This window comes from Phyllobates terribilis, unplaced genomic scaffold, assembly GCF_046119375.1.
Source record: "Phyllobates terribilis strain yellow unplaced genomic scaffold, ASM4611937v1 Scaffold_34__1_contigs__length_13252353, whole genome shotgun sequence".
Taxonomy (NCBI): domain Eukaryota; kingdom Metazoa; phylum Chordata; class Amphibia; order Anura; family Dendrobatidae; genus Phyllobates; species Phyllobates terribilis.
In genome coordinates this window covers 3,735,993-3,763,223 of record NW_027362794.1, presented here as the reverse complement: position 1 = coordinate 3,763,223, position 27,231 = coordinate 3,735,993, and the positions used below count along the sequence as shown (strand labels likewise).

The window sequence follows — 27,231 nt, the reverse complement described above, 5'->3', positions numbered from 1 at the left end:
TAACCAGCTCACATACCTGTTAGCTCAGGTGAGTTTAAAAGGCTGCTGTTGATAACAAGGGCATTTGCTAAATAGATGGTGTGTGTGCAACAATATACTGAAAGGTCAATTATATTGTGCAGCTTATCTCACCACCTGTAGTTATTTAGGTGAAAGCTCCAAAATGCTTGCCTAATATGTCTGTTTATCCAAAAGGAAGTATAGAGGGAGAGCTAGATAGATAGCATTGCATTACATTACATGGCAATGCAATGCACAGTTGCTGAAGTTGAACCAAAATGAGCTTGTCATCTGGCTTCTGCAACTTTTAACATGAAAAATCCAATGAGGAGAAGAAAAGCAAAGCCAAAGAGTCCATCCCAAAATCCGACAAACAAGCCAAATGAACAAAAAGCATTGAATTCAATTCTTTCTGATTTTAGAAACTGCATTAAAGAAGGGGTGCACCGGTCCTGGAGATACTGCAATACCAGGTCAATGCGTGGAGTGGACAGAGCACGCTTTTTTCCATCTCCCTGTTCTAAAAATCCATTTAATATATGGTCCCCAGATAGGGGACATATCAGATATTAAACTGATAAGAATAGATACTACACTTGATCTTAGCCAAAAGGCCGAGAAGCGATAACCAGAATTGGTTTCCGACTACGGTGCCACCCAAGGATTCTGAAAAGTCCATTTGTGGAGATGGCCACCTGGACTCCCGTTAAGAAGACATGCTGTCAACCTCTAGATCCCTCACATGCCTGCACTTTTCGGCTTGCTGCTGCTGCAATCCACGCGTTTTAGATCTGCATAACTCCACCTCTTTTAGCACAGTACCCTCAACCCCCGGCTGTTCCCACCCGCCTCAACACCGTTGGAAGGGAGGAGAACCAATTAAGGCGGGGGGGGGGGGGTGGAACGAGCAGCTGTCTACCCTTAGCAGGAGGGTTGCTGATTAATTACCTCTCCTGCTGCTGCTGCTGCTGGCTGTCCAGCAGCAGACTGAAGGTGGCTGCTGCTGTGAGCAGTTATATAAAGGCTCAGAGCCTATTATGACACGCGCAGCCAGCGTTCCATTGCCACATTCCGTCTACTGCAGGCGGGATACCTGGATGGCTGAATGTCACTGAGAAGCTCACAGAGACCGCCATAAGCAACAGTTTAAAAGAATGCCACAGACTAATCAACCAAACTTTTTGGGTTGGTTTCTCTTTTATAGTCTGCAGGCATTAAATGAAAGAAGTCAGTGTTCCAGCAGAGGGAGACAACGTTTCAGAAAAGGCATTGTAGCAAACCAAAAAAGAAATTTTAAGCGCAGCAGAGTAACCAGCTCACATACCTGTTAGCTCAGGTGAGTTTAAAAGGCTGCTGTTGATAACAAGGGCATTTGCTAAATAGATGGTGTGTGTGCAACAATATACTGAAAGGTCAATTATATTGTGCAGCTTATCTCACCACCTGTAGTTATTTAGGTGAAAGCTCCAAAATGCTTGCCTAATATGTCTGTTTATCCAAAAGGAAGTATAGAGGGAGAGCTAGATAGATAGCATTGCATTACATTACATGGCAATGCAATGCACAGTTGCTGAAGTTGAACCAAAATGAGCTTGTCATCTGGCTTCTGCAACTTTTAACATGAAAAATCCAATGAGGAGAAGAAAAGCAAAGCCAAAGAGTCCATCCCAAAATCCGACAAACAAGCCAAATGAACAAAAAGCATTGAATTCAATTCTTTCTGATTTTAGAAACTGCATTAAAGAAGGGGTGCACCGGTCCTGGAGATACTGCAATACCAGGTCAATGCGTGGAGTGGACAGAGCAAGCTCTTTTTCCATCTCCCTGTTCTAAAAATCCATTTAATATATGGTCCCCAGATAGGGGACGTATCAGATATTAAACTGATAAGAACAGATACTACACTTGATCTTAGCCAAAAGGCCGAGAAGCGATAACCAGAATTGGTTTCCGACTACGGTGCCACCCAAGGATTCTGAAAAGTCCATTTGTGGAGATGGCCACCTGGACTCCCGTTAAGAAGACATGCTGTCAACCTCTAGATCCCTCACATGCCTGCACTTTTCGGCTTGCTGCTGCTGCAATCCATGCGTTTTAGATCTGCATAACTCCACCTCTTTTAGCACAGTACCCTCAACCCCCAGCTGTTCCCACCCGCCTCAACACCGTTGGAAGGGAGGAGAACCAATTAAGGCGGGGGGGGGGGGGGTGGAACGAGCAGCTGTCTACCCTTAGCAGGAGGGTTGCTGATTAATTACCTCTCCTGCTGCTGCTGCTGGCTGTCCAGCAGCAGACTGAAGGTGGCTGCTGCTGTGCGCAGGTATATAAAGGCTAAGAGCCTATTATGACACGCGCAGCCAGCGTTCCATTGCCACATTCCGTCTACTGCAGGCGGGATACCTGGATGGCTGAATGTCACTGAGAAGCTCACAGAGACCGCCATAAGCAACAGTTTAAAAGAATGCCACAGACTAATCAACCAAACTTTTTGGGTTGGTTTCTCTTTTATAGTCTGCAGGCATTAAATGAAAGAAGTCAGTGTTCCAGCAGAGGGAGACAACGTTTCAGAAAAGGCATTGTAGCAAACCAAAAAAGAAATTTTAAGCGCAGCAGAGTAACCAGCTCACATACCTGTTAGCTCAGGTGAGTTTAAAAGGCTGCTGTTGATAACAAGGGCATTTGCTAAATAGATGGTGTGTGTGCAACAATATACTGAAAGGTCAATTATATTGTGCAGCTTATCTCACCACCTGTAGTTATTTAGGTGAAAGCTCCAAAATGCTTGCCTAATATGTCTGTTTATCCAAAAGGAAGTATAGAGGGAGAGCTAGATAGATAGCATTGCATTACATTACATGGCAATGCAATGCACAGTTGCTGAAGTTGAACCAAAATGAGCTTGTCATCTGGCTTCTGCAACTTTTAACATGAAAAATCCAATGAGGAGAAGAAAAGCAAAGCCAAAGAGTCCATCCCAAAATCCGACAAACAAGCCAAATGAACAAAAAGCATTGAATTCAATTCTTTCTGATTTTAGAAACTGCATTAAAGAAGGGGTGCACCGGTCCTGGAGATACTGCAATACCAGGTCAATGCGTGGAGTGGACAGAGCAAGCTCTTTTTCCATCTCCCTGTTCTAAATATCCATTTAATATATGGTCCCCAGATAGGGGACGTATCAGATATTAAACTGATAAGAACAGATACTACACTTGATCTTAGCCAAAAGGCCGAGAAGCGATAACCAGAATTGGTTTCCGACTACGGTGCCACCCAAGGATTCTGAAAAGTCCATTTGTGGAGATGGCCACCTGGACTCCCGTTAAGAAGACATGCTGTCAACCTCTAGATCCCTCACATGCCTGCACTTTTCGGCTTGCTGCTGCTGCAATCCACGCGTTTTAGATCTGCATAACTCCACCTCTTTTAGCACAGTACCCTCAACCCCCGGCTGTTCCCACCCGCCTCAACACCGTTGGAAGGGAGGAGAACCAATTAAGGCGGGGGGGGGGGGGTGGAACGAGCAGCTGTCTACCCTTAGCAGGAGGGTTGCTGATTAATTACCTCTCCTGCTGCTGCTGCTGCTGGCTGTCCAGCAGCAGACTGAAGGTGGCTGCTGCTGTGCGCAGGTATATAAAGGCTCAGAGCCTATTATGACACGCGCAGCCAGCGTTCCATTGCCACATTCCGTCTACTGCAGGCGGGATACCTGGATGGCTGAATGTCACTGAGAAGCTCACAGAGACCGCCATAAGCAACAGTTTAAAAGAATGCCACAGACTAATCAACCAAACTTTTTGGGTTGGTTTCTCTTTTATAGTCTGCAGGCATTAAATGAAAGAAGTCAGTGTTCCAGCAGAGGGAGACAACGTTTCAGAAAAGGCATTGTAGCAAACCAAAAAAGAAATTTTAAGCGCAGCAGAGTAACCAGCTCACATACCTGTTAGCTCAGGTGAGTTTAAAAGGCTGCTGTTGATAACAAGGGCATTTGCTAAATAGATGGTGTGTGTGCAACAATATACTGAAAGGTCAATTATATTGTGCAGCTTATCTCACCACCTGTAGTTATTTAGGTGAAAGCTCCAAAATGCTTGCCTAATATGTCTGTTTATCCAAAAGGAAGTATAGAGGGAGAGCTAGATAGATAGCATTGCATTACATTACATGGCAATGCAATGCACAGTTGCTGAAGTTGAACCAAAATGAGCTTGTCATCTGGCTTCTGCAACTTTTAACATGAAAAATCCAATGACGAGAAGAAAAGCAAAGCCAAAGAGTCCATCCCAAAATCCGACAAACAAGCCAAATGAACAAAAAGCATTGAATTCAATTCTTTCTGATTTTAGAAACTGCATTAAAGAAGGGGTGCACCGGTCCTGGAGATACTGCAATACCAGGTCAATGCGTGGAGTGGACAGAGCAAGCTCTTTTTCCATCTCCCTGTTCTAAAAATCCATTTAATATATGGTCCCCAGATAGGGGACGTATCAGATATTAAACTGATAAGAACAGATTTTTTTTTTGATTGAAGCTGCATCCAAGGCACTGAAAAATGTGACCGAAGTCACACCAAAACAGCGCACGAGGCGAGGATTCATGTGGACCCTTCCCGGAGGAGAGGGTCCCCAATAAACCATCCCCATCCCTCCGAGCCAGAAGGCCACAGCGAGGGTCGGGGATCTCCGATGCTCTCTCTTGCCGAAGCCAGAGAAGAGCCGTTTTCGTGCTCCCAGCGTCCAGCTAGGCTGCCACTCTAGTGGAGCTGGAGCCTGTGTTGGTTTCTCAGCCCAAAGCTGACCGGACCTCCGACCGGGTTTATAAAAATTCCCCTTCCTAGCCCGGAGGCCAGGAATAGGGGGGGTTGCTCAGAAAGTATGATTGGCAAAGGTGCGGCGTGCTACGAAGCCCTAGTCTTTCTGGGGTTCCCAGTCCCAGTAAGCTTGGACTCCCACCAGGGCGCCTACTCCTGGGGCACATTGCTCCAAAGCCCTCACACTTACCCAGCCTAGTGACTTCGATCCTGGAGGGCCATGTTTTCCATCAGATGACTCTATGAGCCACCTGGCGTACTAACAAGTGCACCAAACCAGTGTGTAATGTGCATCAATTTACTAGAGCAGCCCAAGGACAAAACCGCCTTTTCAAAAGATACTACACTTGATCTTAGCCAAAAGGCCGAGAAGCGATAACCAGAATTGGTTTCCGACTACGGTGCCACCCAAGGATTCTGAAAAGTCCATTTGTGGAGATGGCCACCTGGACTCCCGTTAAGAAGACATGCTGTCAACCTCTAGATCCCTCACATGCCTGCACTTTTCGGCTTGCTGCTGCTGCAATCCACGCGTTTTAGATCTGCATAACTCCACCTCTTTTAGCACAGTACCCTCAACCCCCGGCTGTTCCCACCCGCCTCAACACCGTTGGAAGGGAGGAGAACCAATTAAGGCGGGGGGGGGTGGAACGAGCAGCTGTCTACCCTTAGCAGGAGGGTTGCTGATTAATTACCTCTCCTGCTGCTGCTGCTGCTGGCTGTCCAGCAGCAGACTGAAGGTGGCTGCTGCTGTGCGCAGGTATATAAAGGCTCAGAGCCTATTATGACACGCGCTGCCAGCGTTCCATTGCCACATTCCGTCTACTGCAGGCGGGATACCTGGATGGCTGAATGTCACTGAGAAGCTCACAGAGACCGCCATAAGCAACAGTTTAAAAGAATGCCACAGACTAATCAACCAAACTTTTTGGGTTGGTTTCTCTTTTATAGTCTGCAGGCATTAAATGAAAGAAGTCAGTGTTCCAGCAGAGGGAGACAACGTTTCAGAAAAGGCATTGTAGCAAACCAAAAAAGAAATTTTAAGCGCAGCAGAGTAACCAGCTCACATACCTGTTAGCTCAGGTGAGTTTAAAAGGCTGCTGTTGATAACAAGGGCATTTGCTAAATAGATGGTGTGTGTGCAACAATATACTGAAAGGTCAATTATATTGTGCAGCTTATCTCACCACCTGTAGTTATTTAGGTGAAAGCTCCAAAATGCTTGCCTAATATGTCTGTTTATCCAAAAGGAAGTATAGAGGGAGAGCTAGATAGATAGCATTGCATTACATTACATGGCAATGCAATGCACAGTTGCTGAAGTTGAACCAAAATGAGCTTGTCATCTGGCTTCTGCAACTTTTAACATGAAAAATCCAATGAGGAGAAGAAAAGCAAAGCCAAAGAGTCCATCCCAAAATCCGACAAACAAGCCAAATGAACAAAAAGCATTGAATTCAATTCTTTCTGATTTTAGAAACTGCATTAAAGAAGGGGTGCACCGGTCCTGGAGATACTGCAATACCAGGTCAATGCGTGGAGTGGACAGAGCAAGCTCTTTTTCCATCTCCCTGTTCTAAAAATCCATTTAATATATGGTCCCCAGATAGGGGACGTATCAGATATTAAACTGATAAGAACAGATACTACACTTGATCTTAGCCAAAAGGCCGAGAAGCGATAACCAGAATTGGTTTCCGACTACGGTGCCACCCAAGGATTCTGAAAAGTCCATTTGTGGAGATGGCCACCTGGACTCCCGTTAAGAAGACATGCTGTCAACCTCTAGATCCCTCACATGCCTGCACTTTTCGGCTTGCTGCTGCTGCAATCCACGCGTTTTAGATCTGCATAACTCCACCTCTTTTAGCACAGTACCCTCAACCCCCGGCTGTTCCCACCCGCCTCAACACCGTTGGAAGGGAGGAGAACCAATTAAGGCGGGGGGGGGGGGTGGAACGAGCAGCTGTCTACCCTTAGCAGGAGGGTTGCTGATTAATTACCTCTCCTGCTGCTGCTGCTGCTGGCTGTCCAGCAGCAGACTGAAGGTGGCTGCTGCTGTGCGCAGGTATATAAAGGCTCAGAGCCTATTATGACACGCGCAGCCAGCGTTCCATTGCCACATTCCGTCTACTGCAGGCGGGATACCTGGATGGCTGAATGTCACTGAGAAGCTCACAGAGACCGCCATAAGCAACAGTTTAAAAGAATGCCACAGACTAATCAACCAAACTTTTTGGGTTGGTTTCTCTTTTATAGTCTGCAGGCATTAAATGAAAGAAGTCAGTGTTCCAGCAGAGGGAGACAACGTTTCAGAAAAGGCATTGTAGCAAACCAAAAAAGAAATTTTAAGCGCAGCAGAGTAACCAGCTCACATACCTGTTAGCTCAGGTGAGTTTAAAAGGCTGCTGTTGATAACAAGGGCATTTGCTAAATAGATGGTGTGTGTGCAACAATATACTGAAAGGTCAATTATATTGTGCAGCTTATCTCACCACCTGTAGTTATTTAGGTGAAAGCTCCAAAATGCTTGCCTAATATGTCTGTTTATCCAAAAGGAAGTATAGAGGGAGAGCTAGATAGATAGCATTGCATTACATTACATGGCAATGCAATGCACAGTTGCTGAAGTTGAACCAAAATGAGCTTGTCATCTGGCTTCTGCAACTTTTAACATGAAAAATCCAATGAGGAGAAGAAAAGCAAAGCCAAAGAGTCCATCCCAAAATCCGACAAACAAGCCAAATGAACAAAAAGCATTGAATTCAATTCTTTCTGATTTTAGAAACTGCATTAAAGAAGGGGTGCACCGGTCCTGGAGATACTGCAATACCAGGTCAATGCGTGGAGTGGACAGAGCAAGCTCTTTTTCCATCTCCCTGTTCTAAAAATCCATTTATTATATGGTCCCCAGATAGGGGACGTATCAGATATTAAACTGATAAGAACAGATACTACACTTGATCTTAGCCAAAAGGCCGAGAAGCGATAACCAGAATTGGTTTCCGACTACGGTGCCACCCAAGGATTCTGAAAAGTCCATTTGTGGAGATGGCCACCTGGACTCCCGTTAAGAAGACATGCTGTCAACCTCTAGATCCCTCACATGCCTGCACTTTTCGGCTTGCTGCTGCTGCAATCCACGCGTTTTAGATCTGCATAACTCCACCTCTTTTAGCACAGTACCCTCAACCCCCGGCTGTTCCCACCCGCCTCAACACCGTTGGAAGGGAGGAGAACCAATTAAGGCGGGGGGGGGGGTGGAACGAGCAGCTGTCTACCCTTAGCAGGAGGGTTGCTGATTAATTACCTCTCCTGCTGCTGCTGCTGCTGGCTGTCCAGCAGCAGACTGAAGGTGGCTGCTGCTGTGCGCAGGTATATAAAGGCTCAGAGCCTATTATGACACGCGCAGCCAGCGTTCCATTGCCACATTCCGTCTACTGCAGGCGGGATACCTGGATGGCTGAATGTCACTGAGAAGCTCACAGAGACCGCCATAAGCAACAGTTTAAAAGAATGCCACAGACTAATCAACCAAACTTTTTGGGTTGGTTTCTCTTTTATAGTCTGCAGGCATTAAATGAAAGAAGTCAGTGTTCCAGCAGAGGGAGACAACGTTTCAGAAAAGGCATTGTAGCAAACCAAAAAAGAAATTTTAAGCGCAGCAGAGTAACCAGCTCACATACCTGTTAGCTCAGGTGAGTTTAAAAGGCTGCTGTTGATAACAAGGGCATTTGCTAAATAGATGGTGTGTGTGCAACAATATACTGAAAGGTCAATTATATTGTGCAGCTTATCTCACCACCTGTAGTTATTTAGGTGAAAGCTCCAAAATGCTTGCCTAATATGTCTGTTTATCCAAAAGGAAGTATAGAGGGAGAGCTAGATAGATAGCATTGCATTACATTACATGGCAATGCAATGCACAGTTGCTGAAGTTGAACCAAAATGAGCTTGTCATCTGGCTTCTGCAACTTTTAACATGAAAAATCCAATGAGGAGAAGAAAAGCAAAGCCAAAGAGTCCATCCCAAAATCCGACAAACAAGCCAAATGAACAAAAAGCATTGAATTCAATTCTTTCTGATTTTAGAAACTGCATTAAAGAAGGGGTGCACCGGTCCTGGAGATACTGCAATACCAGGTCAATGCGTGGAGTGGACAGAGCAAGCTCTTTTTCCATCTCCCTGTTCTAAAAATCCATTTAATATATGGTCCCCAGATAGGGGACGTATCAGATATTAAACTGATAAGAACAGATACTACACTTGATCTTAGCCAAAAGGCCGAGAAGCGATAACCAGAATTGGTTTCCGACTACGGTGCCACCCAAGGATTCTGAAAAGTCCATTTGTGGAGATGGCCACCTGGACTCCCGTTAAGAAGACATGCTGTCAACCTCTAGATCCCTCACATGCCTGCACTTTTCGGCTTGCTGCTGCTGCAAGCCACGCGTTTTAGATCTGCATAACTCCACCTCTTTTAGCACAGTACCCTCAACCCCCGGCTGTTCACACCCGCCTCAACACCGTTGGAAGGGAGGAGAACCAATTAAGCCGGGGGGGGGGGGGTTGGAACGAGCAGCTGTCTACCCTTAGCAGGAGGGTTGCTGATTAATTACCTCTCGTGCTGCTGCTGCTGCTGGCTGTCCAGCAGCAGACTGAAGGTGGCTGCTGCTGTGCGCAGGTATATAAAGGCTCAGAGCCTATTATGACACGCGCAGCCAGCGTTCCATTGCCACATTCCGTCTACTGCAGGCGGGATACCTGGATGGCTGAATGTTACTGAGAAGCTCACAGAGACCGCCATAAGCAACAGTTTAAAAGAATACCACAGACTAATCAACCAAACTTTTTGGGTTGGTTTCTCTTTTATAGTCTGCAGGCCTTAAATGAAAGAAGTCAGTGTTCCAGCAGAGGGAGACAACGTTTCAGAAAAGGCATTGTAGCAAACCAAAAAAGAAATTTTAAGCGCAGCAGAGTAACCAGCTCACATACCTGTTAGCTCAGGTGAGTTTAAAAGGCTGCTGTTGATAACAAGGGCATTTGCTAAATAGATGGTGTGTGTGCAACAATATACTGAAAGGTCAATTATATTGTGCAGCTTATCTCACCACCTGTAGTTATTTAGGTGAAAGCTCCAAAATGCTTGCCTAATATGTCTGTTTATCCAAAAGGAAGTATAGAGGGAGAGCTAGATAGATAGCATTGCATTACATTACATGGCAATGCAATGCACAGTTGCTGAAGTTGAACCAAAATGAGCTTGTCATCTGGCTTCTGCAACTTTTAACATGAAAAATCCAATGAGGAGAAGAAAAGCAAAGCCAAAGAGTCCATCCCAAAATCCGACAAACAAGCCAAATGAACAAAAAGCATTGAATTCAATTCTTTCTGATTTTAGAAACTGCATTAAAGAAGGGGTGCACCGGTCCTGGAGATACTGCAATACCAGGTCAATGCGTGGAGTGGACAGAGCAAGCTCTTTTTCCATCTCCCTGTTCTAAAAATCCATTTAATATATGGTCCCCAGATAGGGGACGTATCAGATATTAAACTGATAAGAACAGATACTACACTTGATCTTAGCCAAAAGGCCGAGAAGCGATAACCAGAATTGGTTTCCGACTACGGTGCCACCCAAGGATTCTGAAAAGTCCATTTGTGGAGATGGCCACCTGGACTCCCGTTAAGAAGACATGCTGTCAACCTCTAGATCCCTCACATGCCTGCACTTTTCGGCTTGCTGCTGCTGCAATCCACGCGTTTTAGATCTGCATAACTCCACCTCTTTTAGCACAGTACCCTCAACCCCCGGCTGTTCCCACCCGCCTCAACACCGTTGGAAGGGAGGAGAACCAATTAAGGCGGGGGGGGGGGGGGGGGGTGGAACGAGCAGCTGTCTACCCTTAGCAGGAGGGTTGCTGATTAATTACCTCTCCTGCTGCTGCTGCTGCTGGCTGTCCAGCAGCAGACTGAAGGTGGCTGCTGCTGTGCGCAGGTATATAAAGGCTCAGAGCCTATTATGACACGCGCAGCCAGCGTTCCATTGCCACATTCCGTCTACTGCAGGCGGGATACCTGGATGGCTGAATGTCACTGAGAAGCTCACAGAGACCGCCATAAGCAACAGTTTAAAAGAATGCCACAGACTAATCAACCAAACTTTTTGGGTTGGTTTCTCTTTTATAGTCTGCAGGCATTAAATGAAAGAAGTCAGTGTTCCAGCAGAGGGAGACAACGTTTCAGAAAAGGCATTGTAGCAAACCAAAAAAGAAATTTTAAGCGCAGCAGAGTAACCAGCTCACATACCTGTTAGCTCAGGTGAGTTTAAAAGGCTGCTGTTGATAACAAGGGCATTTGCTAAATAGATGGTGTGTGTGCAACAATATACTGAAAGGTCAATTATATTGTGCAGCTTATCTCACCACCTGTAGTTATTTAGGTGAAAGCTCCAAAATGCTTGCCTAATATGTCTGTTTATCCAAAAGGAAGTATAGAGGGAGAGCTAGATAGATAGCATTGCATTACATTACATGGCAATGCAATGCACAGTTGCTGAAGTTGAACCAAAATGAGCTTGTCATCTGGCTTCTGCAACTTTTAACATGAAAAATCCAATGAGGAGAAGAAAAGCAAAGCCAAAGAGTCCATCCCAAAATCCGACAAACATGCCAAATGAACAAAAAGCATTGAATTCAATTCTTTCTGATTTTAGAAACTGCATTAAAGAAGGGGTGCACCGGTCCTGGAGATACTGCAATACCAGGTCAATGCGTGGAGTGGACAGAGCAAGCTCTTTTTCCATCTCCCTGTTCTAAAAATCCATTTAATATATGGTCCCCAGATAGGGGACGTATCAGATATTAAACTGATAAGAACAGATACTACACTTGGTCTTAGCCAAAAGGCCGAGAAGCGATAACCAGAATTGGTTTCCGACTACGGTGCCACCCAAGGATTCTGAAAAGTCCATTTGTGGAGATGGCCACCTGGACTCCCGTTAAGAAGACATGCTGTCAACCTCTAGATCCCTCACATGCCTGCACTTTTCGGCTTGCTGCTGCTGCAATCCACGCGTTTTAGATCTGCATAACTCCACCTCTTTTAGCACAGTACCCTCAACCCCCGGCTGTTCCCACCCGCCTCAACACCGTTGGAAGGGAGGAGAACCAATTAAGGCGGGGGGGGGGGGGGGGTGGAACGAGCAGCTGTCTACCCTTAGCAGGAGGGTTGCTGATTAATTACCTCTCCTGCTGCTGCTGCTGCTGGCTGTCCAGCAGCAGACTGAAGGTGGCTGCTGCTGTGCGCAGGTATATAAAGGCTCAGAGCCTATTATGACACGCGCAGCCAGCGTTCCATTGCCACATTCCGTCTACTGCAGGCGGGATACCTGGATGGCTGAATGTCACTGAGAAGCTCACAGAGACCGCCATAAGCAACAGTTTAAAAGAATGCCACAGACTAATCAACCAAACTTTTTGGGTTGGTTTCTCTTTTATAGTCTGCAGGCATTAAATGAAAGAAGTCAGTGTTCCAGCAGAGGGAGACAACGTTTCAGAAAAGGCATTGTAGCAAACCAAAAAAGAAATTTTAAGCGCAGCAGAGTAACCAGCTCACATACCTGTTAGCTCAGGTGAGTTTAAAAGGCTGCTGTTGATAACAAGGGCATTTGCTAAATAGATGGTGTGTGTGCAACAATATACTGAAAGGTCAATTATATTGTGCAGCTTATCTCACCACCTGTAGTTATTTAGGTGAAAGCTCCAAAATGCTTGCCTAATATGTCTGTTTATCCAAAAGGAAGTATAGAGGGAGAGCTAGATAGATAGCATTGCATTACATTACATGGCAATGCAATGCACAGTTGCTGAAGTTGAACCAAAATGAGCTTGTCATCTGGCTTCTGCAACTTTTAACATGAAAAATCCAATGAGGAGAAGAAAAGCAAAGCCAAAGAGTCCATCCCAAAATCCGACAAACATGCCAAATGAACAAAAAGCATTGAATTCAATTCTTTCTGATTTTAGAAACTGCATTAAAGAAGGGGTGCACCGGTCCTGGAGATACTGCAATACCAGGTCAATGCGTGGAGTGGACAGAGCAAGCTCTTTTTCCATCTCCCTGTTCTAAAAATCCATTTAATATATGGTCCCCAGATAGGGGACGTATCAGATATTAAACTGATAAGAACAGATACTACACTTGGTCTTAGCCAAAAGGCCGAGAAGCGATAACCAGAATTGGTTTCCGACTACGGTGCCACCCAAGGATTCTGAAAAGTCCATTTGTGGAGATGGCCACCTGGACTCCCGTTAAGAAGACATGCTGTCAACCTCTAGATCCCTCACATGCCTGCACTTTTCGGCTTGCTGCTGCTGCAATCCACGCGTTTTAGATCTGCATAACTCCACCTCTTTTAGCACAGTACCCTCAACCCCCGGCTGTTCCCACCCGCCTCAACACCGTTGGAAGGGAGGAGAACCAATTAAGGCGGGGGGGGGGGGGTGGAACGAGCAGCTGTCTACCCTTAGCAGGAGGGTTGCTGATTAATTACCTCTCCTGCTGCTGCTGCTGCTGCTGGCTGTCCAGCAGCAGACTGAAGGTGGCTGCTGCTGTGCGCAGGTATATAAAGGCTCAGAGCCTATTATGACACGCGCAGCCAGCGTTCCATTGCCACATTCCGTCTACTGCAGGCGGGATACCTGGATGGCTGAATGTCACTGAGAAGCTCACAGAGACCGCCATAAGCAACAGTTTAAAAGAATGCCACAGACTAATCAACCAAACTTTTTGGGTTGGTTTCTCTTTTATAGTCTGCAGGCATTAAATGAAAGAAGTCAGTGTTCCAGCAGAGGGAGACAACGTTTCAGAAAAGGCATTGTAGCAAACCAAAAAAGAAATTTTAAGCGCAGCAGAGTAACCAGCTCACATACCTGTTAGCTCAGGTGAGTTTAAAAGGCTGCTGTTGATAACAAGGGCATTTGCTAAATAGATGGTGTGTGTGCAACAATATACTGAAAGGTCAATTATATTGTGCAGCTTATCTCACCACCTGTAGTTATTTAGGTGAAAGCTCCAAAATGCTTGCCTAATATGTCTGTTTATCCAAAAGGAAGTATAGAGGGAGAGCTAGATAGATAGCATTGCATTACATTACATGGCAATGCAATGCACAGTTGCTGAAGTTGAACCAAAATGAGCTTGTCATCTGGCTTCTGCAACTTTTAACATGAAAAATCCAATGAGGAGAAGAAAAGCAAAGCCAAAGAGTCCATCCCAAAATCCGACAAACAAGCCAAATGAACAAAAAGCATTGAATTCAATTCTTTCTGATTTTAGAAACTGCATTAAAGAAGGGGTGCACCGGTCCTGGAGATACTGCAATACCAGGTCAATGCGTGAAGTGGACAGAGCAAGCTCTTTTTCCATCTCCCTGTTCTAAAAATCCATTTAATATATGGTCCCCAGATAGGGGACGTATCAGATATTAAACTGATAAGAACAGATACTACACTTGATCTTAGCCAAAAGGCCGAGAAGCGATAACCAGAATTGGTTTCCGACTACGGTGCCACCCAAGGATTCTGAAAAGTCCATTTGTGGAGATGGCCACCTGGACTCCCGTTAAGAAGACATGCTGTCAACCTCTAGATCCCTCACATGCCTGCACTTTTCGGCTTGCTGCTGCTGCAATCCACGCGTTTTAGATCTGCATAACTCCACCTCTTTTAGCACAGTACCCTCAACCCCCGGCTTCTCCCACCCGCCTCAACACCGTTGGAAGGGAGGAGAACCAATTAAGGCGGGGGGGGGGGTGGAACGAGCAGCTGTCTACCCTTAGCAGGAGGGTTGCTGATTAATTACCTCTCCTGCTGCTGCTGCTGCTGGCTGTCCAGCAGCAGACTGAAGGTGGCTGCTGCTGTGCGCAGGTATATAAAGGCTCAGAGCCTATTATGACACGCGCAGCCAGCGTTCCATTGCCACATTCCGTCTACTGCAGGCGGGATACCTGGATGGCTGAATGTCAGTGAGAAGCTCACAGAGACCGCCATAAGCAACAGTTTAAAAGAATGCCACAGACTAATCAACCAAACTTTTTGGGTTGGTTTCTCTTTTATAGTCTGCAGGCATTAAATGAAAGAAGTCAGTGTTCCAGCAGAGGGAGACAACGTTTCAGAAAAGGCATTGTAGCAAACCAAAAAAGAAATTTTAAGCGCAGCAGAGTAACCAGCTCACATACCTGTTAGCTCAGGTGAGTTTAAAAGGCTGCTGTTGATAACAAGGGCATTTGCTAAATAGATGGTGTGTGTGCAACAATATACTGAAAGGTCAATTATATTGTGCAGCTTATCTCACCACCTGTAGTTATTTAGGTGAAAGCTCCAAAATGCTTGCCTAATATGTCTGTTTATCCAAAAGGAAGTATAGAGGGAGAGCTAGATAGATAGCATTGCATTACATTACATGGCAATGCAATGCACAGTTGCTGAAGTTGAACCAAAATGAGCTTGTCATCTGGCTTCTGCAACTTTTAACATGAAAAATCCAATGAGGAGAAGAAAAGCAAAGCCAAAGAGTCCATCCCAAAATCCGACAAACAAGCCAAATGAACAAAAAGCATTGAATTCAATTCTTTCTGATTTTAGAAACTGCATTAAAGAAGGGGTGCACCGGTCCTGGAGATACTGCAATACCAGGTCAATGCGTGGAGTGGACAGAGCAAGCTCTTTTTCCATCTCCCTGTTCTAAAAATCCATTTAATATATGGTCCCCAGATAGGGGACGTATCAGATATTAAACTGATAAGAACAGATACTACACTTGATCTTAGCCAAAAGGCCGAGAAGCGATAACCAGAATTGGTTTCCGACTACGGTGCCACCCAAGGATTCTGAAAAGTCCATTTGTGGAGATGGCCACATGGACTCCCGTTAAGAAGACATGCTGTCAACCTCTAGATCCCTCACATGCCTGCACTTTTCGGCTTGCTGCTGCTGCAATCCACGCGTTTTAGATCTGCATAACTCCACCTCTTTTAGCACAGTACCCTCAACCCCCGGCTGTTCCCACCCGCCTCAACACCGTTGGAAGGGAGGAGAACCAATTAAGGCGGGGGGGGGGTGGAACGAGCAGCTGTCTACCCTTAGCAGGAGGGTTGCTGATTAATTACCTCTCCTGCTGCTGCTGCTGCTGCTGGCTGTCCAGCAGCAGACTGAAGGTGGCTGCTGCTGTGCGCAGGTATATAAAGGCTCAGAGCCTATTATGACACGCGCAGCCAGCGTTCCATTGCCACATTCCGTCTACTGCAGGCGGGATACCTGGATGGCTGAATGTCACTGAGAAGCTCACAGAGACCGCAATAAGCAACAGTTTAAAAGAATGCCACAGACTAATCAACCAAACTTTTTCGGTTGGTTTCTCTTTTATAGTCTGCAGGCATTAAATGAAAGAAGTCAGTGTTCCAGCAGAGGGAGACAACGTTTCAGAAAAGGCATTGTAGCAAACCAAAAAAGAAATTTTAAGCGCAGCAGAGTAACCAGCTCACATACCTGTTAGCTCAGGTGAGTTTAAAAGGCTGCTGTTGATAACAAGGGCATTTGCTAAATAGATGGTGTGTGTGCAACAATATACTGAAAGGTCAATTATATTGTGCAGCTTATCTCACCACCTGTAGTTATTTAGGTGAAAGCTCCAAAATGCTTGCCTAATATGTCTGTTTATCCAAAAGGAAGTATAGAGGGAGAGCTAGATAGATAGCATTGCATTACATTACATGGCAATGCAATGCACAGTTGCTGAAGTTGAACCAAAATGAGCTTGTCATCTGGCTTCTGCAACTTTTAACATGAAAAATCCAATGAGGAGAAGAAAAGCAAAGCCAAAGAGTCCATCCCAAAATCCGACAAACAAGCCAAATGAACAAAAAGCATTGAATTCAATTCTTTCTGATTTTAGAAACTGCATTAAAGAAGGGGTGCACCGGTCCTGGAGATACTGCAATACCAGGTCAATGCGTGGAGTGGACAGAGCAAGCTCTTTTTCCATCTCCCTGTTCTAAAAATCCATTTAATATATGGTCCCCAGATAGGGGACGTATCAGATATTAAACTGATAAGAACAGATACTACACTTGATCTTAGCCAAAAGGCCGAGAAGCGATAACCAGAATTGGTTTCCGACTACGGTGCCACCCAAGGATTCTGAAAAGTCCATTTGTGGAGATGGCCACCTGGACTCCCGTTAAGAAGACATGCTGTCAACCTCTAGATCCCTCACATGCCTGCACTTTTCGGCTTGCTGCTGCTGCAATCCACGCGTTTTAGATCTGCATAACTCCACCTCTTTTAGCACAGTACCCTCAACCCCCGGCTGTTCCCACCCGCCTCAACACCGTTGGAAGGGAGGAGAACCAATTAAGGCGGGGGGGGGGGGGGGGTGGAACGAGCAGCTGTCTACCCTTAGCAGGAGGGTTGCTGATTAATTACCTCTCCTGCTGCTGCTGCTGCTGCTGGCTGTCCAGCAGCAGACTGAAGGTGGCTGCTGCTGTGCGCAGGTATATAAAGGCTCAGAGCCTATTATGACACGCGCAGCCAGCGTTCCATTGCCACATTCCGTCTACTGCAGGCGGGATACCTGGATGGCTGAATGTCACTGAGAAGCTCACAGAGACCGCCATAAGCAACAGTTTAAAAGAATGCCACAGACTAATCAACCAAACTTTTTGGGTTGGTTTCTCTTTTATAGTCTGCAGGCATTAAATGAAAGAAGTCAGTGTTCCAGCAGAGGGAGACAACGTTTCAGAAAAGGCATTGTAGCAAACCAAAAAAGAAATTTTAAGCGCAGCAGAGTAACCAGCTCACATACCTGTTAGCTCAGGTGAGTTTAAAAGGCTGCTGTTGATAACAAGGGCATTTGCTAAATAGATGGTGTGTGTGCAACAATATACTGAAAGGTCAATTATATTGTGCAGCTTATCTCACCACCTGTAGTTATTTAGGTGAAAGCTCCAAAATGCTTGCCTAATATGTCTGTTTATCCAAAAGGAAGTATAGAGGGAGAGCTAGATAGATAGCATTGCATTACATTACATGGCAATGCAATGCACAGTTGCTGAAGTTGAACCAAAATGAGCTTGTCATCTGGCTTCTGCAACTTTTAACATGAAAAATCCAATGAGGAGAAGAAAAGCAAAGCCAAAGAGTCCATCCCAAAATCCGACAAACAAGCCAAATGAACAAAAAGCATTGAATTCAATTCTTTCTGATTTTAGAAACTGCATTAAAGAAGGGGTGCACCGGTCCTGGAGATACTGCAATACCAGGTCAATGCGTGGAGTGGACAGAGCAAGCTCTTTTTCCATCTCCCTGTTCTAAAAATCCATTTAATATATGGTCCCCAGATAGGGGACGTATCAGATATTAAACTGATAAGAACAGATACTACACTTGATCTTAGCCAAAAGGCCGAGAAGCGATAACCAGAATTGGTTTCCGACTACGGTGCCACCCAAGGATTCTGAAAAGTCCATTTGTGGAGATGGCCACCTGGACTCCCGTTAAGAAGACATGCTGTCAACCTCTAGATCCCTCACATGCCTGCACTTTTCGGCTTGCTGCTGCTGCAATCCACGCGTTTTAGATCTGCATAACTCCACCTCTTTTAGCACAGTACCCTCAACCCCCGGCTGTTCCCACCCGCCTCAACACCGTTGGAAGGGAGGAGAACCAATTAAGGCGGGGGGGGGGGTGGAACGAGCAGCTGTCTACCCTTAGCAGGAGGGTTGCTGATTAATTACCTCTCCTGCTGCTGCTGCTGCTGCTGCTGGCTGTCCAGCAGCAGACTGAAGGTGGCTGCTGCTGTGCGCAGGTATATAAAGGCTCAGAGCCTATTATGACACGCGCAGCCAGCGTTCCATTGCCACATTCCGTCTACTGCAGGCGGGATACCTGGATGGCTGAATGTCACTGAGAAGCTCACAGAGACCGCCATAAGCAACAGTTTAAAAGAATGCCACAGACTAATCAACCAAACTTTTTGGGTTGGTTTCTCTTTTATAGTCTGCAGGCATTAAATGAAAGAAGTCAGTGTTCCAGCAGAGGGAGACAACGTTTCAGAAAAGGCATTGTAGCAAACCAAAAAAGAAATTTTAAGCGCAGCAGAGTAACCAGCTCACATACCTGTTAGCTCAGGTGAGTTTAAAAGGCTGCTGTTGATAACAAGGGCATTTGCTAAATAGATGGTGTGTGTGCAACAATATACTGAAAGGTCAATTATATTGTGCAGCTTATCTCACCACCTGTAGTTATTTAGGTGAAAGCTCCAAAATGCTTGCCTAATATGTCTGTTTATCCAAAAGGAAGTATAGAGGGAGAGCTAGATAGATAGCATTGCATTACATTACATGGCAATGCAATGCACAGTTGCTGAAGTTGAACCAAAATGAGCTTGTCATCTGGCTTCTGCAACTTTTAACATGAAAAATCCAATGAGGAGAAGAAAAGCAAAGCCAAAGAGTCCATCCCAAAATCCGACAAACAAGCCAAATGAACAAAAAGCATTGAATTCAATTCTTTCTGATTTTAGAAACTGCATTAAAGAAGGGGTGCACCGGTCCTGGAGATACTGCAATACCAGGTCAATGCGTGGAGTGGACAGAGCAAGCTCTTTTTCCATCTCCCTGTTCTAAAAATCCATTTAATATATGGTCCCCAGATAGGGGACGTATCAGATATTAAACTGATAAGAACAGATACTACACTTGATCTTAGCCAAAAGGCCGAGAAGCGATAACCAGAATTGGCTTCCGACTACGGTGCCACCCAAGGATTCTGAAAAGTCCATTTGTGGAGATGGCCACCTGGACTCCCGTTAAGAAGACATGCTGTCAACCTCTAGATCCCTCACATGCCTGCACTTTTCGGCTTGCTGCTGCTGCAATCCACGCGTTTTAGATCTGCATAACTCCACCTCTTTTAGCACAGTACCCTCAACCCCCGGCTGTTCCCACCCGCCTCAACACCGTTGGAAGGGAGGAGAACCAATTAAGGCGGGGGGGGGGGGTGGAACGAGCAGCTGTCTACCCTTAGCAGGAGGGTTGCTGATTAATTACCTCTCCTGCTGCTGCTGCTGCTGCTGGCTGTCCAGCAGCAGACTGAAGGTGGCTGCTGCTGTGCGCAGGTATATAAAGGCTCAGAGCCTATTATGACACGCGCAGCCAGCGTTCCATTGCCACATTCCGTCTACTGCAGGCGGGATACCTGGATGGCTGAATGTCACTGAGAAGCTCACAGAGACCGCCATAAGCAACAGTTTAAAAGAATGCCATAGACTAATCAACCAAACTTTTTGGGTTGGTTTCTCTTTTATAGTCTGCAGGCATTAAATGAAAGAAGTCAGTGTTCCAGCAGAGGGAGACAACGTTTCAGAAAAGGCATTGTAGCAAACCAAAAAAGAAATTTTAAGCGCAGCAGAGTAACCAGCTCACATACCTGTTAGCTCAGGTGAGTTTAAAAGGCTGCTGTTGATAACAAGGGCATTTGCTAAATAGATGGTGTGTGTGCAACAATATACTGAAAGGTCAATTATATTGTGCAGCTTATCTCACCACCTGTAGTTATTTAGGTGAAAGCTCCAAAATGCTTGCCTAATATGTCTGTTTATCCAAAAGGAAGTATAGAGGGAGAGCTAGATAGATAGCATTGCATTACATTACATGGCAATGCAATGCACAGTTGCTGAAGTTGAACCAAAATGAGCTTGTCATCTGGCTTCTGCAACTTTTAACATGAAAAATCCAATGAGGAGAAGAAAAGCAAAGCCAAAGAGTCCATCCCAAAATCCGACAAACAAGCCAAATGAACAAAAAGCATTGAATTCAATTCTTTCTGATTTTAGAAACTGCATTAAAGAAGGGGTGCACCGGTCCTGGAGATACTGCAATACCAGGTCAATGCGTGGAGTGGACAGAGCAAGCTCTTTTTCCATCTCCCTGTTCTAAAAATCCATTTAATATATGGTCCCCAGATAGGGGACGTATCAGATATTAAACTGATAAGAACAGATACTACACTTGATCTTAGCCAAAAGGCCGAGAAGCGATAACCAGAATTGGTTTCCGACTACGGTGCCACCCAAGGATTCTGAAAAGTCCATTTGTGGAGATGGCCACCTGGACTCCCGTTAAGAAGACATGCTGTCAACCTCTAGATCCCTCACATGCCTGCACTTTTCGGCTTGCTGCTGCTGCAATCCACGCGTTTTAGATCTGCATAACTCCACCTCTTTTAGCACAGTACCCTCAACCCCCGGCTGTTCCCACCCGCCTCAACACCGTTGGAAGGGAGGAAAACCAATTAAGGCGGGGGGGGGGTGGAACGAGCAGCTGTCTACCCTTAGCAGGAGGGTTGCTGATTAATTACCTCTCCTGCTGCTGTTGTTGCTGCTGGCTGTCCAGCAGCAGACTGAAGGTGGCTGCTGCTGTGCGCAGGTATATAAAGACTCAGAGCCTATTATGACACGCGCAGCCAGCGTTCCATTGCCACATTCCGTCTACTGCAGGCGGGATACCTGGATGGCTGAATGTCACTGAGAAGCTCACAGAGACCGCCATAAGCAACAGTTTAAAAGAATGCCACAGACTAATCAACCAAACTTTTTGGGTTGGTTTCTCTTTTATAGTCTGCAGGCATTAAATGAAAGAAGTCAGTGTTCCAGCAGAGGGAGACAACGTTTCAGAAAAGGCATTGTAGCAAACCAAAAAAGAAATTTTAAGCGCAGCAGAGTAACCAGCTCACATACCTGTTAGCTCAGGTGAGTTTAAAAGGCTGCTGTTGATAACAAGGGCATTTGCTAAATAGATGGTGTGTGTGCAACAATATACTGAAAGGTCAATTATATTGTGCAGCTTATCTCACCACCTGTAGTTATTTAGGTGAAAGCTCCAAAATGCTTGCCTAATATGTCTGTTTATCCAAAAGGAAGTATAGAGGGAGAGCTAGATAGATAGCATTGCATTACATTACATGGCAATGCAATGCACAGTTGCTGAAGTTGAACCAAAATGAGCTTGTCATCTGGCTTCTGCAACTTTTAACATGAAAAATCCAATGAGGAGAAGAAAAGCAAAGCCAAAGAGTCCATCCCAAAATCCGACAAACAAGCCAAATGAACAAAAAGCATTGAATTCAATTCTTTCTGATTTTAGAAACTGCATTAAAGAAGGGGTGCACCGGTCCTGGAGATACTGCAATACCAGGTCAATGCGTGGAGTGGACAGAGCAAGCTCTTTTTCCATCTCCCTGTTCTAAAAATCCATTTAATATATGGTCCCCAGATAGGGGACGTATCAGATATTAAACTGATAAGAACAGATACTACACTTGATCTTAGCCAAAAGGCCGAGAAGCGATAACCAGAATTGGTTTCCGACTACGGTGCCACCCAAGGATTCTGAAAAGTCCATTTGTGGAGATGGCCACCTGGACTCCCGTTAAGAAGACATGCTGTCAACCTCTAGATCCCTCACATGCCTGCACTTTTCGGCTTGCTGCTGCTGCAATCCACGCGTTTTAGATCTGCATAACTCCACCTCTTTTAGCACAGTACCCTCAACCCCCGGCTGTTCCCACCCGCCTCAACACCGTTGGAAGGGAGGAGAACCAATTAAGGCGGGGGGGGGGGTGGAACGAGCAGCTGTCTACCCTTAGCAGGAGGGTTGCTGATTAATTACCTCTCCTGCTGCTGTTGTTGCTGCTGGCTGTCCAGCAGCAGACTGAAGGTGGCTGCTGCTGTGCGCAGGTATATAAAGGCTCAGAGCCTATTATGACACGCGCAGCCAGCGTTCCATTGCCACATTCCGTCTACTGCAGGCGGGATACCTGGATGGCTGAATGTCACTGAGAAGCTCACAGAGACCGCCATAAGCAACAGTTTAAAAGAATGCCACAGACTAATCAACCAAACTTTTTGGGTTGGTTTCTCTTTTATAGTCTGCAGGCATTAAATGAAAGAAGTCAGTGTTCCAGCAGAGGGAGACAACGTTTCAGAAAAGGCATTGTAGCAAACCAAAAAAGAAATTTTAAGCGCAGCAGAGTAACCAGCTCACATACCTGTTAGCTCAGGTGAGTTTAAAGGCTGCTGTTGATAACAAGGCATTTGCTAAATAGATGGTGTGTGTGCAACAATATACTGAAAGGTCAATTATATTGTGCAGCTTATCTCACCACCTGTAGTTATTTAGGTGAAAGCTCCAAAATGCTTGCCTAATATGTCTGTTTATCCAAAAGGAAGTATAGAGGGAGAGCTAGATAGATAGCATTGCATTACATTACATGGCAATGCAATGCACAGTTGCTGAAGTTGAACCAAAATGAGCTTGTCATCTGGCTTCTGCAACTTTTAACATGAAAATCCAATGAGGAGAAGAAAAGCAAAGCCAAAGAGTCCATCCCAAAATCCGACAAACAAGCCAAATGAACAAAAAAGCATTGAATTCAATTCTTTCTGATTTTAGAAACTGCATTAAAGAAGGGGTGCACCGTTCTGGAGGATACTGCAATACAGGTCATGCGTGGGTGGACAGAGAAAGCTCTTTTTCCATCTCCCTGTTCTAAATATCCATTTAATATCTATATGGTCCCCAGATAGGGGACGTATCAGATATTAAACTGATAAGAACAGATACTACACTTGATCTTAGCCAAAAGGCCGAGAAGCGATAACCAGAATTGGTTTCCGACTACGGTGCCACCCAAGGATTCTGAAAAGTCCATTTGTGGAGATGGCCACCTGGACTCCCGTTAAGAAGACATGCTGTCAACCTCTAGATCCCTCACATGCCTGCACTTTTCGGCTTGCTGCTGCTGCAATCCACGCGTTTTAGATCTGCATAACTCCACCTCTTTTAGCACAGTACCCTCAACCCCCGGCTGTTCCCACCCGCCTCAACACCGTTGGAAGGGAGGAGAACCAATTAAGGCGGGGGGGGTGGAACGAGCAGCTGTCTACCCTTAGCAGGAGGGTTGCTGATTAATTACCTCTCCTGCTGCTGCTGCTGCTGCTGGCTGTCCAGCAGCAGACTGAAGGTGGCTGCTGCTGTGCGCAGGTATATAAAGGCTCAGAGCCTATTATGACACGCGCAGCCAGCGTTCCATTGCCACATTCCGTCTACTGCAGGCGGGATACCTGGATGGCTGAATGTCACTGAGAAGCTCACAGAGACCGCCATAAGCAACAGTTTAAAAGAATGCCACAGAGTAATCAACCAAACTTTTTGGGTTGTTTTCTCTTTTATAGTCTGCAGGCATTAAATGAAAGAAGTCAGTGTTCCAGCAGAGGGAGACAACGTTTCAGAAAAGGCATTGTAGCAAACCAAAAAAGAAATTTTAAGCGCAGCAGAGTAACCAGCTCACATACCTGTTAGCTCAGGTGAGTTTAAAAGGCTGCAGTTGATAACAAGGGCATTTGCTAAATAGATGGTGTGTGTGCAACAATATACTGAAAGGTCAATTATATTGTGCAGCTTATCTCACCACCTGTAGTTATTTAGGTGAAAGCTCCAAAATGCTTGCCTAATATGTCTGTTTATCCAAAAGGAAGTATAGAGGGAGAGCTAGATAGATAGCATTGCATTACATTACATGGCAATGCAATGCACAGTTGCTGAAGTTGAACCAAAATGAGCTTGTCATCTGGCTTCTGCAACTTTTAACATGAAAAATCCAATGAGGAGAAGAAAAGCAAAGCCAAAGAGTCCATCCCAAAATCCGACAAACAAGCCAAATGAACAAAAAGCATTGAATTCAAATCTTTCTGATTTTAGAAACTGCATTAAAGAAGGGGTGCACCGGTCCTGGAGATACTGCAATACCAGGTCAATGCGTGGAGTGGACAGAGCAAGCTCTTTTTCCATCTCCCTGTTCTAAAAATCCATTTAATATATGGTCCCCAGATAGGGGACGTATCAGATATTAAACTGATAAGAACAGATACTACACTTGATCTTAGCCAAAAGGCCGAGAAGCGATAACCAGAATTGGTTTCCGACTACGGTGCCACCCAAGGATTCTGAAAAGTCCATTTGTGGAGATGGCCACCTGGACTCCCGTTAAGAAGACATGCTGTCAACCTCTAGATCCCTCACATGCCTGCACTTTTCGGCTTGCTGCTGCTGCAATCCACGCGTTTTAGATCTGCATAACTCCACCTCTTTTAGCACAGTACCCTCAACCCCCGGCTGTTCCCACCCGCCTCAACACCGTTGGAAGGGAGGAGAACCAATTAAGGCGGGGGGGGGTGGAACGAGCAGCTGTCTACCCTTAGCAGGAGGGTTGCTGATTAATTACCTCTCCTGCTGCTGCTGCTGCTGCTGGCTGTCCAGCAGCAGACTGAAGGTGGCTGCTGCTGTGCGCAGGTATATAAAGGCTCAGAGCCTATTATGACACGCGCAGCCAGCGTTCCATTGCCACATTCCGTCTACTGCAGGCGGGATACCTGGATGGCTGAATGTCACTGAGAAGCTCACAGAGACCGCCATAAGCAACAGTTTAAAAGAATGCCACAGACTAATCAACCCAACTTTTTGGGTTGGTTTCTCTTTTATAGTCTGCAGGCATTAAATGAAAGAAGTCAGTGTTCCAGCAGTGGGAGACAACGTTTCAGAAAAGGCATTGTAGCAAACCAAAAAAGAAATTTTAAGCGCAGCAGAGTAACCAGCTCACATACCTGTTAGCTCAGGTGAGTTTAAAAGGCTGCTGTTGATAACAAGGGCATTTGCTAAATAGATGGTGTGTGTGCAACAATATACTGAAAGGTCAATTATATTGTGCAGCTTATCTCACCACCTGTAGTTATTTAGGTGAAAGCTCCAAAATGCTTGCCTAATATGTCTGTTTATCCAAAAGGAAGTATAGAGGGAGAGCTAGATAGATAGCATTGCATTACATTACATGGCAATGCAATGCACAGTTGCTGAAGTTGAACCAAAATGAGCTTGTCATCTGGCTTCTGCAACTTTTAACATGAAAAATCCAATGAGGAGAAGAAAAGCAAAGCCAAAGAGTCCATCCCAAAATCCGACAATCAAGCCAAATGAACAAAAAGCATTGAATTCAATTCTTTCTGATTTTAGAAACTGCATTAAAGAAGGGGTGCACCGGTCCTGGAGATACTGCAATACCAGGTCAATGCGTGGAGTGGACAGAGCAAGCTCTTTTTCCATCTCCCTGTTCTAAAAATCCATTTAATATATGGTCCCCAGATAGGGGACGTATCAGATATTAAACTGATAAGAACAGATACTACACTTGATCTTAGCCAAAAGGCCGAGAAGCGATAACCAGAATTGGTTTCCGACTACGGTGCCACCCAAGGATTCTGAAAAGTCCATTTGTGGAGATGGCCACCTGGACTCCCGTTAAGAAGACATGCTGTCAACCTCTAGATCCCTCACATGCCTGCACTTTTCGGCTTGCTGCTGCTGCAATCCACGCGTTTTAGATCTGCATAACTCCACCTCTTTTAGCACAGTACCCTCAACCCCCGGCTGTTCCCACCCGCCTCAACACCGTTGGAAGGGAGGAGAACCAATTAAGGCGGGGGGGGGGGTGGAACGAGCAGCTGTCTACCCTTAGCAGGAGGGTTGCTGATTAATTACCTCTCCTGCTGCTGCTGCTGCTGCTGGCTGTCCAGCAGCAGACTGAAGGTGGCTGCTGCTGTGCGCAGGTATATAAAGGCTCAGAGCCTATTATGACACGCGCAGCCAGCGTTCCATTGCCACATTCCGTCTACTGCAGGCGGGATACCTGGATGGCTGAATGTCACTGAGAAGCTCACAGAGACCGCCATAAGCAACAGTTTAAAAGAATGCCACAGACTAATCAACCAAACTTTTTGGGTTGGTTTCTCTTTTATAGTCTGCAGGCATTAAATGAAAGAAGTCAGTGTTCCAGCAGAGGGAGACAACGTTTCAGAAAAGGCATTGTAGCAAACCAAAAAAGAAATTTTAAGCGCAGCAGAGTAACCAGCTCACATACCTGTTAGCTCAGGTGAGTTTAAAAGGCTGCTGTTGATAACAAGGGCATTTGCTAAATAGATGGTGTGTGTGCAACAATATACTGAAAGGTCAATTATATTGTGCAGCTTATCTCACCACCTGTAGTTATTTAGGTGAAAGCTCCAAAATGCTTGCCTAATATGTCTGTTTATCCAAAAGGAAGTATAGAGGGAGAGCTAGATAGATAGCATTGCATTACATTACATGGCAATGCAATGCACAGTTGCTGAAGTTGAACCAAAATGAGCTTGTCATCTGGCTTCTGCAACTTTTAACATGAAAAATCCAATGAGGAGAAGAAAAGCAAAGCCAAAGAGTCCATCCCAAAATCCGACAATCAAGCCAAATGAACAAAAAGCATTGAATTCA

At 45.5% G+C, this 27,231-nt stretch overlaps 20 non-coding genes and 1 pseudogene across 20 annotated transcripts; all 21 read right to left on the bottom strand.

Moving 5' to 3' along the window:
- Window positions 1-436: 436 nt before the first annotated feature.
- LOC141181877 (U2 spliceosomal RNA) lies at window positions 437-626 on the bottom strand. The gene has a single exon (XR_012257412.1). It is a non-coding gene; the product is annotated as a U2 spliceosomal RNA (small nuclear RNA).
- Window positions 627-1,744: 1,118 nt separating this feature from the next.
- On the bottom strand, window positions 1,745-1,935 carry LOC141180761 (U2 spliceosomal RNA). Its single transcript, XR_012256401.1, has one exon. It is a non-coding gene; the product is annotated as a U2 spliceosomal RNA (small nuclear RNA).
- A 1,116-nt stretch (window positions 1,936-3,051) lies between these two features.
- On the bottom strand, window positions 3,052-3,242 carry LOC141181642 (U2 spliceosomal RNA). The gene has a single exon (XR_012257199.1). It is a non-coding gene; the product is annotated as a U2 spliceosomal RNA (small nuclear RNA).
- A 1,118-nt stretch (window positions 3,243-4,360) lies between these two features.
- LOC141181881 (U2 spliceosomal RNA) lies at window positions 4,361-4,546 on the bottom strand. Its single transcript, XR_012257415.1, has one exon. It is a non-coding gene; the product is annotated as a U2 spliceosomal RNA (small nuclear RNA).
- Window positions 4,547-5,071: 525 nt separating this feature from the next.
- On the bottom strand, window positions 5,072-5,187 carry LOC141182122 (U2 spliceosomal RNA; annotated as a pseudogene).
- Window positions 5,188-6,301: 1,114 nt separating this feature from the next.
- LOC141180760 (U2 spliceosomal RNA) lies at window positions 6,302-6,492 on the bottom strand. The gene has a single exon (XR_012256400.1). It is a non-coding gene; the product is annotated as a U2 spliceosomal RNA (small nuclear RNA).
- A 1,117-nt stretch (window positions 6,493-7,609) lies between these two features.
- On the bottom strand, window positions 7,610-7,800 carry LOC141181625 (U2 spliceosomal RNA). Its single transcript, XR_012257184.1, has one exon. It is a non-coding gene; the product is annotated as a U2 spliceosomal RNA (small nuclear RNA).
- Window positions 7,801-8,916: 1,116 nt separating this feature from the next.
- LOC141180759 (U2 spliceosomal RNA) lies at window positions 8,917-9,107 on the bottom strand. Its single transcript, XR_012256399.1, has one exon. It is a non-coding gene; the product is annotated as a U2 spliceosomal RNA (small nuclear RNA).
- Window positions 9,108-10,226: 1,119 nt separating this feature from the next.
- Window positions 10,227-10,417, bottom strand: LOC141180757 (U2 spliceosomal RNA). Its single transcript, XR_012256397.1, has one exon. It is a non-coding gene; the product is annotated as a U2 spliceosomal RNA (small nuclear RNA).
- A 1,123-nt stretch (window positions 10,418-11,540) lies between these two features.
- LOC141181699 (U2 spliceosomal RNA) lies at window positions 11,541-11,731 on the bottom strand. Its single transcript, XR_012257251.1, has one exon. It is a non-coding gene; the product is annotated as a U2 spliceosomal RNA (small nuclear RNA).
- A 1,121-nt stretch (window positions 11,732-12,852) lies between these two features.
- Window positions 12,853-13,043, bottom strand: LOC141181698 (U2 spliceosomal RNA). Its single transcript, XR_012257250.1, has one exon. It is a non-coding gene; the product is annotated as a U2 spliceosomal RNA (small nuclear RNA).
- Window positions 13,044-14,164: 1,121 nt separating this feature from the next.
- LOC141181594 (U2 spliceosomal RNA) lies at window positions 14,165-14,355 on the bottom strand. Its single transcript, XR_012257156.1, has one exon. It is a non-coding gene; the product is annotated as a U2 spliceosomal RNA (small nuclear RNA).
- A 1,116-nt stretch (window positions 14,356-15,471) lies between these two features.
- On the bottom strand, window positions 15,472-15,662 carry LOC141180756 (U2 spliceosomal RNA). Its single transcript, XR_012256396.1, has one exon. It is a non-coding gene; the product is annotated as a U2 spliceosomal RNA (small nuclear RNA).
- Window positions 15,663-16,780: 1,118 nt separating this feature from the next.
- On the bottom strand, window positions 16,781-16,971 carry LOC141180755 (U2 spliceosomal RNA). Its single transcript, XR_012256395.1, has one exon. It is a non-coding gene; the product is annotated as a U2 spliceosomal RNA (small nuclear RNA).
- Window positions 16,972-18,095: 1,124 nt separating this feature from the next.
- LOC141180754 (U2 spliceosomal RNA) lies at window positions 18,096-18,286 on the bottom strand. Its single transcript, XR_012256394.1, has one exon. It is a non-coding gene; the product is annotated as a U2 spliceosomal RNA (small nuclear RNA).
- Window positions 18,287-19,408: 1,122 nt separating this feature from the next.
- On the bottom strand, window positions 19,409-19,599 carry LOC141180753 (U2 spliceosomal RNA). Its single transcript, XR_012256393.1, has one exon. It is a non-coding gene; the product is annotated as a U2 spliceosomal RNA (small nuclear RNA).
- Window positions 19,600-20,719: 1,120 nt separating this feature from the next.
- LOC141180752 (U2 spliceosomal RNA) lies at window positions 20,720-20,910 on the bottom strand. The gene has a single exon (XR_012256392.1). It is a non-coding gene; the product is annotated as a U2 spliceosomal RNA (small nuclear RNA).
- Window positions 20,911-22,028: 1,118 nt separating this feature from the next.
- LOC141180751 (U2 spliceosomal RNA) lies at window positions 22,029-22,219 on the bottom strand. The gene has a single exon (XR_012256391.1). It is a non-coding gene; the product is annotated as a U2 spliceosomal RNA (small nuclear RNA).
- Window positions 22,220-23,336: 1,117 nt separating this feature from the next.
- LOC141181879 (U2 spliceosomal RNA) lies at window positions 23,337-23,528 on the bottom strand. The gene has a single exon (XR_012257414.1). It is a non-coding gene; the product is annotated as a U2 spliceosomal RNA (small nuclear RNA).
- Window positions 23,529-24,644: 1,116 nt separating this feature from the next.
- LOC141180749 (U2 spliceosomal RNA) lies at window positions 24,645-24,835 on the bottom strand. The gene has a single exon (XR_012256389.1). It is a non-coding gene; the product is annotated as a U2 spliceosomal RNA (small nuclear RNA).
- Window positions 24,836-25,952: 1,117 nt separating this feature from the next.
- On the bottom strand, window positions 25,953-26,143 carry LOC141180748 (U2 spliceosomal RNA). Its single transcript, XR_012256388.1, has one exon. It is a non-coding gene; the product is annotated as a U2 spliceosomal RNA (small nuclear RNA).
- Between the last annotated feature and the right edge of the window lie 1,088 nt (window positions 26,144-27,231).